The following is an 18,479-nucleotide window of genomic DNA, read 5'->3' as shown; positions in this document are numbered from 1 at the left end:
TTTCATAGGAATCACAAGTGCAGTTCTAAAATAAAGCAATTGTGCATAGTTTCTATATTAAAGTCATCAGGGAGTGTTTGGGGGAAATTAAAAAAAAAGGGGGAGCAGTAAACTATGTTTAAAGTCTCTTTAATTTCTCCCACAAAGGCATCCAGTGTGCAGTTTTGAGAGAAAAGCATATAACCTTCTCAGCTAACTACCCCCACAGAGAGAAACAGAAGGGAGGAAGTCACAGGAGAACACTGGATCTCTTGGAACACACTTTCAGTTCAAAATGCTAAATCATTAGGAAAAACCACCTAAATTAATATCCATGTAGTCCTTCTGCCGTGTGAAGCCAGCACGATCCAGGGCCAGATTCAATATCTAGTGGTTCCTCTCATTGATACAAAACAGAACTGGCTTGAGAACCCATTCAGTAACCTGGGAAATTTAATAGTAACAGACAGTAAGCCGTGCTAGTCTATACGCTATCAAAACAAAAAGCAGTCAAGTAGCACTTTAAAGACTAGCAAAATAGTTTATTAGGTGAGCTTTCGTGGGGTCTGAAGAAGTGGGTCTGTCCCACGAAAGCTCACCTAATAAACTATCTTGCTAGTCTTTAAAGTGCTACTTGACTGCTTTTTGTTTTGATCTGGGAAATTTAAAAACATTTTCTGGGTGCCTCTGGGGTCACCTACGCTAGCCCCCTCCTTCGAAGGGGGCATGTAAACGAGCCCAATCGGGGAATAGCAATGAGGCACTGTGCTGCGTACATAGCACCTCATTAGCCTAATGCCTGTCGCACGAACTTCAAAGTTAGCAACTTTGAAGCTCTGGCAAGTCGTGTAGCCACAGGCATTTCTCAGTACCCATGCAACTTCCAAGTGCCCTTACTCACAAAATGGTTCGCAATTCAGGAATTAGGCTATGGGGTGCTGCAGGTGCAGCACAGCACCTCAGTGCTATTCCCTGGTTGGGCTTGTTTACATGCCCCCTTCGAAGGAGGGGATAGTGTAGACAAGCCCTCTGAGAGGCAATGTTTCCCTGCTTGCAAGCACAGAGTCTTAAGTGCAGAGTGGAGCCTGAAAAGCTCTGCAGAGCAGCAGTCCTGGGAAGGTAGTATATTTGACCCTCTGTTCAAAAAATCTCATTTTCCCAAGTGATTGTTTCAAATATCCCTGCTTGGGTCTGGTTAGTGGCTGTGTTTCAGGTTTTATTTCTTTCATGCTGGTGGCTATAGCCTCCATGATTTTTAAAAGGTATGTATTGCACCAAGAGGCGGTGAGCAGTGTAAGGGCAGAGGACCCGACTCTTTAGGTCGATCGAAAAAGATGTTACCGATAAAAAGGAAATAGCATACTAGGGAGAAGGCTGAAGATTATGGAGTGGTCATTTTCAATGTGGAGTTTACCCTTTACTTTTGACTTTCCAGGGTTAGAGCTTCCTCCCCTGTGGCATCATGTTGATAGCATTTAGCAGCATAACAAAGGAACCAGACTGGCTGCAAGGAATGAAAGGAACCCTAAAATTTAGGGCTGGCTGGGTATTCTGCAAGACTGGGGCCAGATAAAGCTCTCAAATACTATGTGATGAACATGGTATAAGGACCTACATACAGTAGAACAGATATTTTTAATGAATCAGAGTCTTCTCCAGCACAAAATATTACAACCTATTCTTCCTTGAATCCACAATCCACCAATAACTTTAGAAGATGGAGATGAGGGAAATGGTAAGCAGATAACCACCAAGGTATGTTAAAGAGGAGCATGGAGAGACTCAAAGCCCAGGAGTTAGAACAGGATTTACTGTAGGGTCCCTCTTTTCGATGGGACTGGAAAGTTCTAAAAGGTTCACTTCCTCTTACTTCCGTAACTGGCAACATAGTCTACTACTCCCTGACTGGGATCCTAGGCATGTATAGAGGTGGTTAGTCTGAGCTGCTGCCCCACTGCCACAACCCCTCTGTGATTTTTAGCACAACTGCTTGATCAGCAATATGTCCCAGCAACCATTTAGCCATACCAGGTACTCCATATTGGTTCTTCAGCAGCTCCAGCAAGAAATCTGGGTGGGCATGTGGGGGGGGGCTCTGCCAGCCCCATAGCTGGGAGCAAGCTGGGGCGCAGAGCCCTGCCAGCAGCTGCTGCCCTGGGGAGAAGCTGGCCAGAGTGAGGAGCCCTGTTAGCACCTCCAGTCCCAGGGACTTGGCTGGGGCTGGGGGGAACCTCAGCATCCCTGGGGCTGGAAGCTGGCTGGGGAGGAGAGCCCTGCCAGCAGCCCCAGCTTTGGAACCCTGCGGGGGACGGGATGAGGAGTCAGCTGCATACTGGCTCCTCTTTAAAACAAACAAAAACAAAAACAAAAAATCACTGGACATACCTATACTCTCGACCCTGAAACAGAACGTATAATACTATGCCCCTAATGCGAATTCCTTTCAGCACGCACTCTCAATAATAGTCTTCTGCACATGGTACTACGGGGCTGTGTGGTCAGTTTCAATTATGCCATAACCCCATCTCAGTGAACACAGTATAAGCTATAAACAATTTGAAAAATAGAAAACAGTGTAGACGAACCCTGCAATGACAGCGCAGATATCAAACTTCCCATTAGTGCATTGGGAAAATGGTGAGATCTGATTTAAAAGTATCAGCTGAAAGGAAAGGAAATAGCCAAACTATGCACTAAATTTAGCGAATTAAAACAATTAGCTTGTTATTGGGGACTACTGTCCCCTGCCACCGTTCATCAATCAGTACTGTACCAGCTCCCCCAGAAAAGACATCAGAGAGCTAAGGTGAAACCACCTTTCCTCCTCTGCCACTGCTGTTAGAGCTGCCACACTCCTTTCTTTAACTCCACCCCATGCCAGCAGAAGTAGTGCGACACCCAAACCACATGAAGAGCAGAGGGGGAGAAGGTACCCAAAAGTTACTTGAGTGGAAGTATAACTGTGGGGTGTGTACTTAAGCAGAAGTCACTGTCATTCCTCTGGAAAAGTACTGAGTAAAAATATGCATGCATGCACACACACAGACGTGTCACATTTTTATTATACTCACATATCCAGAAGTGAGAGCAGCAGCACTTTTTACTTAAGTAACTTTTTGAGTACTTTTTCCATCTCTAATGAACAGCTGGAGAATGCAACTGACTGCCTAGTGGAAGTCATGGAATCTCCTTCACTGGCAGCTTTCAAAACAAAGGTTGGCTAGCTACCTGCCTTGTCTGGTTTAGACACAATAAATTCTGCATCTTGGCATGGGGGGTAGACTAGATGACAGTTGTGGTCCTTCATGATCTGAAAGGACCCTTGAGATCACTTCCAATCTTATGATTCTGTGCTGTGTGACAACTCAGGGTGAAACTGCTGATGCCGCTGTTACTGGAGAAGGCAGATCTACTCTATCAACCCCACATCGTACTGGTAAAAGTGATATCTGGGAACTAATGATGAAACCTTCTTTTCTTATTCGGATGTAATTTTTTTTGTATTCTCATTGGGTAATAGATATACTTTTCTATATGATACAACAATTAATGAATACATAGGCTTGTCTGTCTGTTTTGTCTTGCTTTTCCATTATCTGTAAAGAATTTGTATGCAGTGGGATCCCAAACAACCCACTTTGAAGAATAATTTTTAATTTTAATGAAATGCTTCTTTCATATTTGCTGTCTGTGCCTAAGGAAGGCACTGAATTCTCTCTCTCCAACACTGATGTGGGGATGTTCATAGCACTGGAGTACAAACACAAGCATAGAAAGGGATTGCTTATAGGAAAAAAAATCATGGATACTTATGGTGTCATATGCTCTTGATGCAAGGAATTCTTTTCCCTACTTTGAACCCACCAGGTTCTCCATTGGCTGTCACTGTATCTGTGGCACTTAGGTATGCAGGTTGAAAATCTGCTCAATTCCAAGAGTATTAGGTCGTCCATTCTAATGACTGAAAGGAAATGGCTAAGTCGTTATGGGAAAAGGATTCTGGGCTTTGCAAAACAAAATGAAAATATTGAACCATTCTCAGTTGCACCAATAAATGTCTTCCTTGCTGTAACTTTTCTTTGTCTTATGATGCAGGGCCCCATTCAGGAAAGTGAATGTTAAAGTCCCATGAATGGGATTCCTATGGGATATAAGCATACACTTAATTTTAGCACATATTTCCTGAGCAGGTATGATTTTTCTGAATTGGAGCCCACAAAGCAGCTGTTGCATATTATCTATAGAAAAAGAGAGAATATTAGGTATATATTTTCAGTTGCCTCTAAATCACTTGATCTAGATGTACGACATTGCTTCTGCTTAAGGCAAAATTTACTTGCTTTTGCATTTTCTGCTTCTGTCTTGTTTCTTGCTAATTTGAAATTAATTAAAGATGAAAATGTTGCTCTAAGTTGAGTTTTTAACAATATTTTTAATATTTTCATCTTTTATTATAAATTCATGACATACTAGCTGCGTCTACACGTGCACGCTACTTCGAAGTAGCGGCACCAACTTCGAAATAGCGCCCGTCGCGTCTACACGCGTCGGGCGCTATTTCGAAGTTAACTTCGACGTTAGGCGGCGAGACGTCGAAGTCGCTAACCTCATGAGGAGATAGGAATAGTGCCCTACTTCGACGTTCAACGTCGAAGTAGGGACCGTGTAGACGATCCGCGTCCCGCAACGTCGAAATTGCTGGGTCCTCCATGGCGGCCATCAGCTGGGGGGTTGAGAGATGCTCTCTCTCCAGCTCCTGCGGGGCTCTATGGTCACCGTGGGCAGCAGCCCTTAGCCCAGGGCTTCTGGCTGCTTCTGCGGCAGCTGGGGATCTATGCTGCAGGCACAGGGTCTGCAACCAGTTGTCGGCTCTGTGTATCTTGTGTTGTTTAGTGCAACTGTGTCTGGGAGGGGCCCTTTAAGGGAGCGGCTTGCTGTTGAGTCCGCCCTGTGACCCTGTCTGCAGCTGTGCCTGGCATCCCTATTTCGATGTGTGCTACTTTGACGTGTAGACGTTCCCTCGCTGCGCCTATTTTGATGTTGGGCTGAGCAATGTCGAAGTTGAACATCGACGTTGCCGGCCCTGGAGGATGTGTAGACGTTATTCATCGAAATAGACTATTTCGATGTTGGCTGCACGTGTAGACGTAGCCACTATGAATTGAAGTATTAAAATAATAAGATAATACATAAAGCTGCAAATGAAATAATTAAAGAAATAAAAACATAACTTCCTATTAAATATGGGAGCTAACTAAGTGTGAAAAATATCTGCTTCCTAGTTGATCCTGTCAGATATATGATAAGATCTATTATAAAGCTGATGTCAGGTAGTTTAAAAAAAAAAAAGAAACAGAAACAGAAATTAGAAATGGAAGCGCTGCTTATCTTTCCACGATCCTTTCTTTGAGCAAAATCTAAACAGAGTATGAAGGACATAAAGATTCACCTTTGATGTAAGTTTTAATTACTTGCTCATTTTTAATAAAGCATTGTAATTAAATTAATCAGAGAAAATGTGCATGTAAGTGTGTAGAATCTGTAGCTGAACTGCTTAACCGTTTCTGTTACTGAGCACTAACAGTGGCATACACTTAATTTAGCCTGAAATTAGAGGACGCAATTAGCTTGAGTTAAAGATGCAAATTCATTTCAGATTTAATTGCTTTTTGTTCTGTTTGTATTATTCTGATTAGCTATGTCTACACTACAGTGCTCTTTCGAAAGATGAGCTTCCCGAAAACATCATCTGGAAGAGGGTCTTTTGAAAGAGAGCATCTACGCAGCTCCAGCTGCTCTTTTGAAAGAATGGGACAGGAAATGCTGTTGATGGGGCTCACATGGTGAACAAGCCCTTCTGGGGTCCACAGCCAGCCTCCTCCTTAAAGGGTCCCTCCCAAACAACCCTGCCCTGCACACGCTGAGGCCTGCAGAGCTGCCACAAGCAAAGCAGAGCCCATGCATGTATCTGATGGTCATTGCACAGCCAGGTGGATCCACACCAGCAACTCCTGGCAGGCAGAGCTGGCCTTCCTGGGTGCTGTGGTTGGCCCCCTGGCCAATGAGGTTGCAGCCACCCCTCCACCTCCTCCTGGGGTGAGTTCCCCTTGCCCCTCCACCTGGGATCCCATTGGCACCACCCCCCAAGTGCCCCGGTGCCTCTGAAACCACCCCAGCAGCTCTGACTGGTGGGAGCAGCTGGTAATGGGGGACTGAGATGATGCCAGGTGGGTCCAGAACTTTAGGATGAGCAGGCGGACTTTCCAGAAGCTCTGCCACTGGCTTGCCCCCACTCTGAGACACCAGAATACGCTCATGTGGCCTGCTCTCCCCTTGAAAAGCAGGTCGCCATTGCCATCTGGAAGCTGGCCACCCCAAACAGCTACTGGTCTGTGGGGCACCAGTTCTGGTTGGGCAAGGGCACTGTAGGGGCTGTCCTTATGGAGGAAAGGCAAGCTTGGGTCATGTACCCACTACAGGCAGAGGGGAGGGCATTCCTGGGTGAGGGAGACCCTTAGTGGCTGGGGGAAAGGGGGAAGGGGCCAGGCACGCCCTGTCACGCCCTCATGAGGGCATGCACCCTTCCTCCTATGAAGGTCATCTGCATGATCAACCCCATTCTGGTCCACAGGTTTGTCCACATGGGGGATGCAGACACAGCCATCCTGGGGTTTGCCATGCTCAGCTTTCTTCATTGCTTCAGCACCCTGGATAGGACGCACATCCCCATCTGCACCCTGCAATATGACACCAAACACTACATTAACAGAGAAAGGGCTACAACTTGGTATTGCTTCAGGTGCTGGTGGACTCGAGAGGCTGGTTCCTGGTGTGTAAGTGGGATGGGTGGGCCAGACACACGACGCCCATGTATTCTGGAACACTGGGTTCTTTTGCTGAATGGAAGCTGGACATACATCCCCTGGTGGGAGTTCCAGGTCAGGGATATCACTATACCCCTCTGCATGGTAGCAGACACTGCCTACCCCCTACAGTGCTATATGATGTGGCCCTATCTTGGCCACCCTGACCCCACCCAGGAGGCTTTCAACACCCACCTCAACCACATTCGCATTGGAGACGGCCTTTGGGTGCCTGAAGGGCTGGGGTTGGTACCTACTCACATGCCTGGAGGTCAGCCTGCAGAATGTCCCACAGGTGGTGGGTGCCTGCTTCGTCCTCCACAATATAGTGGAGGAGAAAGGTGAAGCCTTTATGCTGGGATGGGCAGCTGAGTCTGGCCCCAGTTAAGAGCAGCCACCTGCTGCCCTGAGTCACCCGGCACACCAGGACAGGCAGACCCTCCAGAAGAGGTTTTCCTATGGACCCCAGTGACCTCCCGAGCCACCCCATGCAGGCCTCCACACACATCCACCCCTCACCATCTCCTCTGTCTCCTTATCAAGAGCATGGGACATGGGGATCGTGAAAAAACAAACAGTTTAACCAAAACTCTTAAATCAATGATTTGTACAAATGGTGAAAAGAACTATCTACAGTGGGGAACAGGGGCAAACTATGTACATGGAGGGCTGGGAAGTGGGGGATCACAACCTGAAGGGAGGAATAGGTGGATCAGTCCAGGGCAGGGGTGGAGGTCCTCATGCCCCCTCGGCCCCAGAATCCCCAACCATCCCTGATTCAGGGTCCCCGGCAGGTCTGAGATGGGGTGGGAAGCATGGGGAGGTAGGTCTGAGGGAGGGCTTTGGTAGGGTCAGGCTTGGTGCAGGGGGTTGGCTGTGTCAGGGGCAGCAGGGTCAGGGGTAGTGTGGGGGGGACCAGACAGGGCAGATGGGCCAGCTTTTCCCACAGGACTGATGTAATGTCCTTCAGGTTGCCCATGAGCTTCTCTCAGGCTGCCCTATGCCAACCAGGCCCACCTTCTCCGGGGAAGGTGCCACTCTTCCACCTCTGCCTAGCGGCAGATGTCATCCGTCCTCCTCTGTGCCCTCCTTATATGGCCCAATCAGGGTGCTTTTGGGGGGGAGTGACTGGGCGCCCTCTTCCTCCTCCAAGCTGTCCAGAGCCACAGATGGGTTGGGGCTCTCCCTGTCCTCTTGCTGCAAGGATGGAGAGGGAGTGACAGACAGCACATCAGTCCCTTAGTAGTGGTCTGAGAGCCATGCCCCCCACATTACTATGGGCACCAGCCCCCAGCCAACAAGTACAATGGCCATAGGGCATTGCAAATGCTGAGAGGCTCCCCACCCATGTGGGGCAGCACCAGACATGGTCCTGTTCTGCACATGAACCGTGTGGCTCACAGACCACATGTGTGGCTCACAATACTATCCACAGGGACAGATACTGAGTGTTTCCGGCAGCTGTTACGACATGCCAGGAGTCATGGCCAGGTGGGAAGTGTCCGGCTTGTATATGCTGAGTGTTTGGTTAGTCCACTTGCACCTGTGGGGTTCCGCTTGGTACTTACCAGAGGGTCCCCTGTCAATGTCTAGTGATGCCCTACTGGCTGTTGACCGGCTCAACAACCTTGATGGCAGGTATATAATGAGCTCCCCATTGCTGGAGTACTTCAGCTCAGAGCCTGGAGGGGTGGGGCTGCCTTGAGATTCTGGCACCTCTTCGGCCTCTTGGGGTGGCTCATCTGCTGCAGTGTTAAGGATGGCAGGTGGTGGGGAGCTGTTCCAGGGACCCAGGCGGCTCCAGAACTCCTGGTAGTAGAGGCAGGTGGCAGGACCTGCCTCGGAACAGCTGATTTCATCCTGGGCCTGGGCCTAGCCCTGCTGGAGCTCTTTTACTTTGCTCTGGACCTGCTTCTGGCCGCTGGCCAGGTGGCCAGTCCTTTGGAGAGGCTGGAGAATGCAGCCGCATTCTGACACTTGTTCCCATCTCACAGAGGACCTCCTCCTCCTTTTCGAGGCCCAGGAGGTGCTTGAGTGCCAGCTCAGTCCAGGAGGAAGCCCCTTTTATGGGGGGCAGGGCCTGACTGGGCTCTTGTGAGCCATGTGAAGGCTCGGGCGTGGGGGGCGTCTGGGACTCCTAGGGTGGCTGGCTGCTGAGCATGGCACTCACATGGTCCTTGGGGTGGCTGTGAGGGTGCGCTGCAAGCAGCCCATGCCTTTGCAGCTAGCATGCTCTCAGCTTCCTGCCATGGGGTTTCTGGGTCTGTGTAGCTTTAAGAACAGCCAGACGCGGAGCTCACAGAACCCTTCTGTTGCTGGCCAGGGCGTCTCCTTGACCCAGCTGGCCAGTGGCATGGAGGATGCCTCTTTCGAAAGAGTGGCCCGTGGAGCATCTACAGCCATTTCCTTTTCAAAGAATCTTTCAAAAGAGGGCACTCTTCCTAATCCAGGACCAGAGGAATGCTTTCAAAATCAGTGTCGTGTTCTTTTGATTTCCTTTTGAAAGAGTGCATTTTGTGTGTAGATGCTCCATGCTCTCTTTCAAAAGAGGGCAGGATTTTCCTAATATATTTGCTAGTGTAGATGTGGCTATTATGTTTTGGGCCATGAATGACTTCTAGTGAGGCAGGATTCACTAAGAAAAAGTAGGAGGCAAAGCCAAGAGCATTGGTGGGTTTTGTGAAAAAGCAGCTTTTGAAAAGACACAAAATTATGATTTAATTGATGGCTTTTTATATCTTTTCTTCTGAGAGAAATGTTTAGTTTTATATTCTCTTTTCTGAAAGCCTAAAACTTGACAAGCCAAAGAGCAGATGGCTGGAATTTAGTTCATTTCTCCCAAAAGGCTCATTTGCAAGTACTCTTATCTGACTCGTTAGTCCATATATAAGAGAGAGCAGGTACAAAGCTGCCAGTATGGCTGCATCGGAAGTGGATGGGGAGGAGGAATGGGTGGAGCCTTGGCTCCGCACTGGCTCTCATCGCGCTGGTCAAGAAGCTGATTTGGGGCAAAGAAAGGAGTCAGCTGTGCTATATTCAGCATCCACACAGCTTGTTTCCTCCATGGAGCAAAGGAGAAGGAGGGAACTAACTAATTGTCAGTCTGAGTCACAGTTCATTTCCTGCTCTGCTCCTGAGCAGCACTGCCCATGCTATGGTCAAATGGTAATTTCATGAGAGCGAATAATTTTTACTTGTGTATAATAAAAGCCAAATTGTGACTTTATTTACAATCTTGCCTGTAATCGTTTGCAATCTTGTTTATGCCAGCTGAGTTACACAATTAGAAAAATGGGCAGCATTAGGTTCCAAGTCTCTAACTCAGAAGTTAGATGGATGACTTCAGGCACCCTCCTCTCCTCCCATTTAGAACCTCATAACTTTCATGTGGCCATTTCAGCAGCTGTTCCCAGGAAAAAACTAATATTAGATACATATGTATGTAGCTGAGAAGAAGAAGAATATTAGATGCATGTGTATGTAGCTGTAAAAAGTTGAGGAAGGAATGGTCCCCTTTTGTGTGCGCTCTATAAACATGATAGAGGGATAAACAAACAGGGAGGGAGAAGAGTTTATAGGTACATAGATTCTGGAAGGGTCTTTAGGAGATCATTTAGTTCAGCCCCCTGCCTAAAGCAGGATCAACCCTATCTAAATCATCCCAGCCAGGATTTTGTCAAGCCAGGACTTAAAATCCTCTAGGGATGGAGATTCTGTCACCTCTCTAGTTAACGTATTCTAGTGTTTCACCACTCTCCTGGTGAAATAGTTTTTCCTAATATCCAACTTGCATGGGTCTGTTATAGGGGTGAGGTTATTCAGTGAAGGGCCAATGTTAGCAGAAGAATAAATGGATATAAACCTACCATCAGCAAGCTGAGCGCAGAAATTAGATGAAGATTTCTAACCATCAGAAGAGTGAAGTTCTGCAACAAGCTTCCAATGGGTAGAGTGGGAGAAAACACCTAACTTGCATTAAGCCTCAGTTTGCTAATTCATGGAAGAAATATTATGAAGGGGTTGCCTAAAATGGCATATGGCCCATTGGTGACTGCTGTTAGCCAGTAACTGCAATGGATGGAGATGGAATACTAGAGGAGGAGGGGTCTGAGGCTATGTTTATACTAGCCCAGAAGATTGACCCACTCAGGGTTGCTCTTCAAGATCTTGATTTCATATGTCTAGTGGGGACATGTGAAATCAACCTCTCAGGGGTTGCAGTTGACTCCTGTACTCCTTGCAAAATGTGAGGAGTAAGGGAGGTCAACGGGAGAAACTCTTCTGTCAACCTGGCTCAGTATGGACAGGCAAGTAAGCTAGGCACCTATAGGTTGAGTCTAGTTATGCAGTGGCTGCAGCTAGAATGGCCTATGTGCAGTTGACTTACTTTGTCTAGTGTAGACATAGCCTGAGTTACTACAGAGAATTCTCTTCTCAGGTGTCTGGCTACAGCGCCTTAGTGCATGCTGAGGGTCTAACTGATCACCATATTTGGGGTCAGGAAGCAGCTCTCCTCTAGGTCAAAGAGGCTGAGATCCTAAGAGTTTTCACTTTCCACTGGAGGGTGGGGCGCAAGGCCACTTGTGTTTTTAGTTGGAGTAAATGGAGGATCCTGTTTAAATTGAAGTCTTTAATAAAGAAAAAAGACCTTCAGTATCTCAGCCAGAGTTTATGGGTCTATTATAGAGGTGAGGTTATATAGCCTGTGAAGTGCAGGAGATCATACTAGATGAATGTGATAGTATTTGCTGGCCTTAAACACAAACAGAAAAATAACAAAAGACAAAACAAAAACAAAAACAAAAACAAAAACAAAAAACACCATCACCCCATAGATGATCATTCCATCTGTGGCCTATCAGAGTTATTTTCAAAGTTCATCAAATTGTGGGAGGGGTAAATGAGCAAAACAACAGTTCATCAATATAAAGCAATCTGGATTACTTGGTAGCATGGGCACAAGCAAACAATACACATTTTATTATGGCCAGATGTCTTCGTTCCTAGACTTATACCTTGACAACAGGCCATACTGATGGGCTGAAGGTTAATCATGAGAAGCAGTAATTCTGAACAGAAATTGGTGGTCGCGGTGAATTCTCCACAGAAAATGAATTCCTAGTGAAACGCTGTGGCTGAAAAGGCTAATGCAACCCTTGAATATACAAACAAGGGAATATTGAATAAGAGTAAGGTGGTCATATTACTTTCCAATTTGGCAGTGCTGTGATCACTGCTGTGTCCAATTCTGATGCTAACATTTGGAGAGCATTCACAGAAGAGCCACAAAGATTACTGAAGAACTGGAAAACACACTTACAGTGACAGTCTCAAGAAATTCAATGTACTTAACCTATCAAAGAGTAAGTTAAGGGGTTATTTGATCACAGTCTCTAAGTAACTACACGGGGAACAAAAATCTGCTAATACCTCTTCAGTCTAGCAGACAAGAGCCAACAGCTGCAAGCTGAACTTAATTTAGGCTAGAAATCATGTGGTCATTAGCCTTTGGAACAATTTACCAAAGAGCTGTGGTGGATTTGCCATCACTGGAAATTTCTAATCAAGTTTGGCTCTTTTTCAGGAAAGTGTTGGGACTTCAGGGAAGTGTTGCAGCCTAGTGTTATGCAGGTCACACTAGATGATCATAATAGTCCTTTCTGGTCTTGTAACTTATGACTATATGTAAGATCCACTAATTAAGTATGGTTTTTGATCCGCACCTCCTGTTTTTAATATACAAGCAGCCCATAACAGATGTTTCTACATGCTCTCTTTCTCCTTGTCTACAGCTGCTTCTACAGGGGTCTAGTCTCTTCAGCACAGTGAGCCTTGGCTATACATACAGCTGGAAACAAGGAAGAAATGGAAAAAAACCAGCATCAGGTAATCAGTCAACACTTTGTACATAACCCAGGAATCTTCCAGCAACATTTTAAGAACCAGCGAATAGAAGTTTTCAGATGATTTTCAACCATCAATTTGTTCTTCAAATTGTGCTAGTCTTAAAATAGCTGATAGAATTATTATAGTCATACACAATATCCCTTCTGTAATTGTCTCATATCCTATAGGAATAATTTCACTGTCCATAAAACAGCTTTATTGTAGCAGTTGAGGAGTTAATGTACTGAATTTCGGGGTTTCCAAACTAAGTACCTATTTATTTTAAGCATAAACAGACGAGGATATGGTGTATGTCGGTTTGAAGAAAAGGTTGTGTTCATCACTGTTTCTAATCTATTAGGACACAAATAGCATTGCTACTCAGCCTGAAATTTTACTTTTTTTGTCTGCAGGCCACATTTTGCAATATGGAAGGAATCAGAAAACTGTTTGCACCAGATGTCCATTCCAATCTCTATTTCTGTTTCCAGTCACTCATAATAATGAAACTAACTGGCAAATATTTCTTTCTGATACCTTGCTGCTACTAAACAGCCTAAAATCTATTTCACTCACTAATCTGGCCATTCTGGCCATTTGTGTATTAGTGGATGTCCTGCTTCCCCTGACACTCCCCCCACTCTTTTTTAATATCAAACCAACAGAAACCAATTGTATCCCCAAGATTTTCATGCAGGGGATGAAACACATAGGGTGTGTGGATGGACAGGAGGATAAGGTTTGGATTAAACAGATTAACCTCAACCAGGGCTATGTTACCTTTCCACGTTTCTCTCACTCTGTGATCCTAAGAGGCCAGGTGATATGTGTGGTGAGGGCACTGGGGACACCAGAGCCATCATGGAGATACAGCACCTTTTCACAGAAAATCCATGCCCTGACCTCTCACCAAAACAAAAAAAAAAGTTATTTCTGCAAGGTGAAGATGGCTACCCAATATCACAAGGGAGTGATGGCCAATTGGATGAAAATACTGTTGTGACTCTCGTGTTGTGTTCCATCCTTTTCATCTCTACACTTGAAATTTCAGGTATCCTGGTGGAGGGTGAGGAGGTGGGAATGGGAAAAGATAAGTAAATAGTTCCACAGTTACAGCATGTATATGATTCTCAGTATCAATAGAGAATAGAAATGATAAAGCTGTATCATTGAATGGAATTGTTACAACTTGTTATTGGGTTTAGTTTTTGGCATGCCATTTTTATAAAACAAAAAAGCAGTCTTGTAGCACTTTAAAGACTAACAAAATAATTTATTAGGTGATGGGCAGTCATGGAACAAGCCCACTTCTTCAGATCTGGAAATTCTGATAAAAGTAAACCAGAGCAATGAGAATTTACCAGAAAGATAGAAAAGAATGAAATGAAAACTGGTGACTCAGCTACTTTGACAGAACAAGGGAGGATGATAGGACACAACGAGGGAGGATGAAGTGTGGGGAGGAAGAGGCAGAAGAAAATGACTTACTGCAAGTGTCTATTGAGTTAAGTGGGTTGCCTGAGATCACTACAAATATCAAAGATGGGGAAATTGTCCTTGTAATGTGTAAGGTAATTGCTATCTTGACTGAGATCCAGGAATAAAGTGTTTACTTGGGAATTAACTCCAATTTAGATGTCTCCCTTTGCAAACCAGTGTTAAAGTCTCTCAATAATGTTTTTATGTGTATTCAGATTCCTAATGTCTCATTTGTGTTCATTCATTCTTTGGTGAAGTGATTGTCCAGTTTGTCCAATATGCATAGCAGAGGGGCATTGCTGGCACATGACGGCATATATCACATTTGTAGAGATACAGGAATACGAGCCCCTGATCATGTAACTGGTGTGGCTAAGTCCAGTGATGGTGTCTCCAAAGTAAATATATGGACAGAATTGGCAACAGGGTTTGTTGCAGGGAAAAGTTCCAGAATTAGTATTTCTGTGGTATGGTGTGCGATTGATAGAGAGAATTTTCTTGAGGTTAGGTGGTTGTCTGTAGGAAGTGACAGGCTTCTGACCCAGGGCCCCTGAGAGTGTAGCATCATGTTCCAGTATAGGTTGTAGATTGTCAATAATGCGCTGGAGGGGTTTGAGTTGGGGGATATAGGTGATGACAAGTGGTGTTCTTGGCTACGTCTACACGTGAAGCCAACATCGAAATAACTTATTTTGATGTAGCAACATCGAAATAGGCTATTTCGATGAATAACGTCTACACGTCCTCCAGGGCTGGCAACGTCGATGTTCAACTTCGACGTTGCGCGGCACCACATCGAAATAGGCGCTGCGAGGGTACGTCTACACGCCAAAGTAGCACACATCGAAATAAGGGTGCCAGGCACAGCTGCAGACAGGGTCACAGGGCGGACTCAACAGCAAGCCGCTCCCTTAAAGGGCCCCTCCCAGACACAGTTGCACTAAACAACACAAGATACACAGAGCCGACAACTGGTTGCAGACCCTGTGCCTGCAGCATGGATCCCCAGCTGCCGCAGCAGCAGCCAGAAGCCCTGGGCTAAGGGCTGCTGCCCATGGTGACCATAGAGCCCCGCAGGGGCTGGAGAGAGAGCATCTCTCAACCCCCCAGCTGATGGCCGCCATGGAGGACCCAGCAATTTCGACGTTGCGGGATGCGGATCGTCTACACGGTCCCTACTTCGACGTTGAACGTCGAAGTAGGGCGCTATTCCGATCCCCTCATGAGGTTAGCGACTTCGACGTCTCGCCGCCTAACATCGAAGTTAACTTCGAAATAGCGCCCGACGCGTGTAGCCGCGACGGGTGCTATTTCGAAGTTAGTGCCGCTACTTCAAAGTAGTGTGCACGTGTAGACACAGCTCTTCTGTTAACCTTTTTGGGCCTATCTAGAAGTCGCTGGTTTCTAGGTATTAGTCTGGCCCTGTCAATCTGTTTTTTTACTTTTCCAAGTGAGTAATTAAGTTTTACAAATGCCTGGTGGAGATCTTGAAGTTTTTGGTCTCTGTCAGTAGAATTGGAGCAGATGTGGTTATATCTAGGGGTTTGACTATAAAATGATGGATCAAGTGATGTGTCCTGAATGAAAGCTGGAGGCATGTAGGTAAGTGTAGTGGTCAGTGGGTTTCCAGTAGAGAGAGGTGTCAGCGTGGCCATCAGTGGTTCATACTATGGTGTCCAGGAAATGGATCTCTTGCGTGGAATGGTCAGGGTTGAGATCGATGGTAAGGTGCAGGTTGTTAAAATCTCTGTGAAATTCTTCAAGAGTCTCTTTACCATGGGTTCAAATGACAAAGATGTTTCCGATGCAGCATAAGTAAAGGGGGAGAATAGGGTACAGGAGCTGAGGTAACTTTGTTCTACGTCAGATATCAAAATGTTAGCATACTGTGGGGTTAGGCAGGTGCCTATAGCAGTTCCACTGATCTGGAAGTATAAATTGTCCCCAAATAGGAAGCAGTTGTGGTTGAGGGTGCAACTTTATTTTTGTCACAATTTCTCAATGTAAAGAAGTGGGTCTGTTCCACAAAAGCTCATCATGTAATAAATCATTTTGTCAGTCTTTAAAGGGCTGCAGGACTGCGTTTTTGTTTTGTGAAGATACAGACTAACACAACTACTTTTCTGTGACAATTCTTATAAAATTCATAATGGAGACTTATCTGTTTAAATCTATGTAACATATGTTTCAACAACAATTTCTAGACAGAGCTTCCCCCGCCCCATTAGCATTTTAAACATAAATACAGAAGAATAAAAAAAAAATCTGAGTTTTGAGATTCTTATCAAGTAATATCTCCTATGTAAACACGCAGTTTGAAAGCAATTAAAGTAGAGAGTCATGAACGCAAAAGAACTGCTACAAAATTGTAGGTCAACATCACCTGAAAAGTCAAGTGAATATAAGTTTTTGTACTTCAAATGAATTTTTGAAAGTTCATGTCATGTTAATCTATTGGTGTGTCTAACCTACAATTTCAGGCAGACCACAATCAAAAGTGTCCTTACATATCACAGTAAAAATTGTAAATTTAATAAATATGAAAAAGTAAAATTATATATGTACAGTCTTTGAAATGTTAATTTAAAATTCATATTATACATCTCATCTGAGTGTTATAAAATTTGATTGTATATGGTATTTTCTGCAATATTTAGGTTTAATTTAATGAAACTATGCCTTTTCTTTAAAAACAAGCTTTTCAAATGATAATATGCTAGAGTCTTACAGTTTTTGGCCAGACAAATGTCCAATTAAAATTACTCTAAACTGAACTATTCTACTACATTGCACCATTTCCTCTTCTTACAAGATCTCATTTTGCCATATTTATTTATTTAACTCTGAGTAGTGCCTTAGTTTCCCTGAAACTGGTGGAAATCATCATGTAAGTGAGTGCTATTAAATATGAGCTAGGATTGTAGAAGCAGTCTAGAATTCATAGCTAGGCAAGATGTGTATACCATACCACAGTGAACACTTCTAAGGATAAAACTGCTGTTTTTTAACAGCGTCCCCATCTTTATGCAATGAGAATTGTGAAAAAAAGAACTGGATTGTCTGGAGATTGCTCCTACAACTGAGGTATTGTGGGAAATATTTAGCTATTGTATAAAAAACCATATTTGCTGAGTTCTTATTACAGTTAAAATTAGATTTGCAGATCTAGATTTCTCTGAGGATTGCTAAGAGGACATGGAACCTTTGGTCATTAGCTCAAATATGTGCTAGGTTGATTGTTATTTAAAATCATTATAATCAACACTGGTCAAGTGTGCAGTGGCAGTGCATCCTGTCATGCAACTCCTCATAAAATTTGGCACTGATTAACTTGTTGCTGCACTTCTCTGAACAGCACAACACCACTTGGCATTTGAATTGGAGCTCTCTTGGGCTACGTCTACACGTGCACGCTACTTCGAAGTAGCTTATTTCGATGTTGCGACATCGAAATAGGCTATTTCGATGAATAACGTCTACACGTCCTCCAGGGCCGGCAACGTCGATGTTCAACTTCGACGTTGCGCAGCCCGACATCGAAATAGGCGCAGCGAGGGAACGTCTACACGCCAAAGTAGCACACATCGAAATAAGGGAGCCAGGCACAGCTGCAGACAGGGTCACGGGGCGGACTCAACAGCAAGTCGCTCCCTTAAAGGGCCCCTCCCAGACACACTTTCATTAAACAGTGCAAGATACACAGAGCCAACAACTAGTTGCAGACCCTGTATATGCAGCAGGGACCCCCAGCTGCAGCAGCAGCAGCCAGAAGCCCTGGGCTAAGGGCTGCTGCACACGGTGACCACAGAGCCCCGCAAGGGCTGGAGAGAGAGTATCTCTCAACCCCCCAGCTGATGGCCGCCATGGAGGACCCCGCTATTTCGATGTTGCGGGACGCGGATCGTCTACACGTCCCTACTTCGATGTTGAACGTCGAAGTAGGGCGCTATTCCCATCCCCTCATGGGGTTAGCGACTTCGACGTCTCGCCGCCTAACGTCGATTTCAACTTCGAAATAGCGCCCAACACGTGTAGCCGCGACGGGCGCTATTTCGAAGTTACTGCCGCTACTTCGAAGTAGCGTGCACGTGTAGACGCAGCTTTGAAGACACTCAGCTGCTGTTTCAAATAGTCTTTGCTTCCAGCGAGCAATGCTGTAATAGGGTGTGGCAAGTGAGGCACTTGCCTCAGGCACATAAATTGAGGGGGTGAAGAAAAATAATATAGAAAATTAATTATTTTAAGACAGCTACTAAGCTATTTTCACTTGTG

The sequence above is a fragment of the Carettochelys insculpta genome, chromosome 3 (assembly GCF_033958435.1).
Source record: "Carettochelys insculpta isolate YL-2023 chromosome 3, ASM3395843v1, whole genome shotgun sequence".
Taxonomy (NCBI): Eukaryota; Metazoa; Chordata; order Testudines; family Carettochelyidae; genus Carettochelys; species Carettochelys insculpta.
This window is presented reverse-complemented; position numbering follows the sequence as displayed.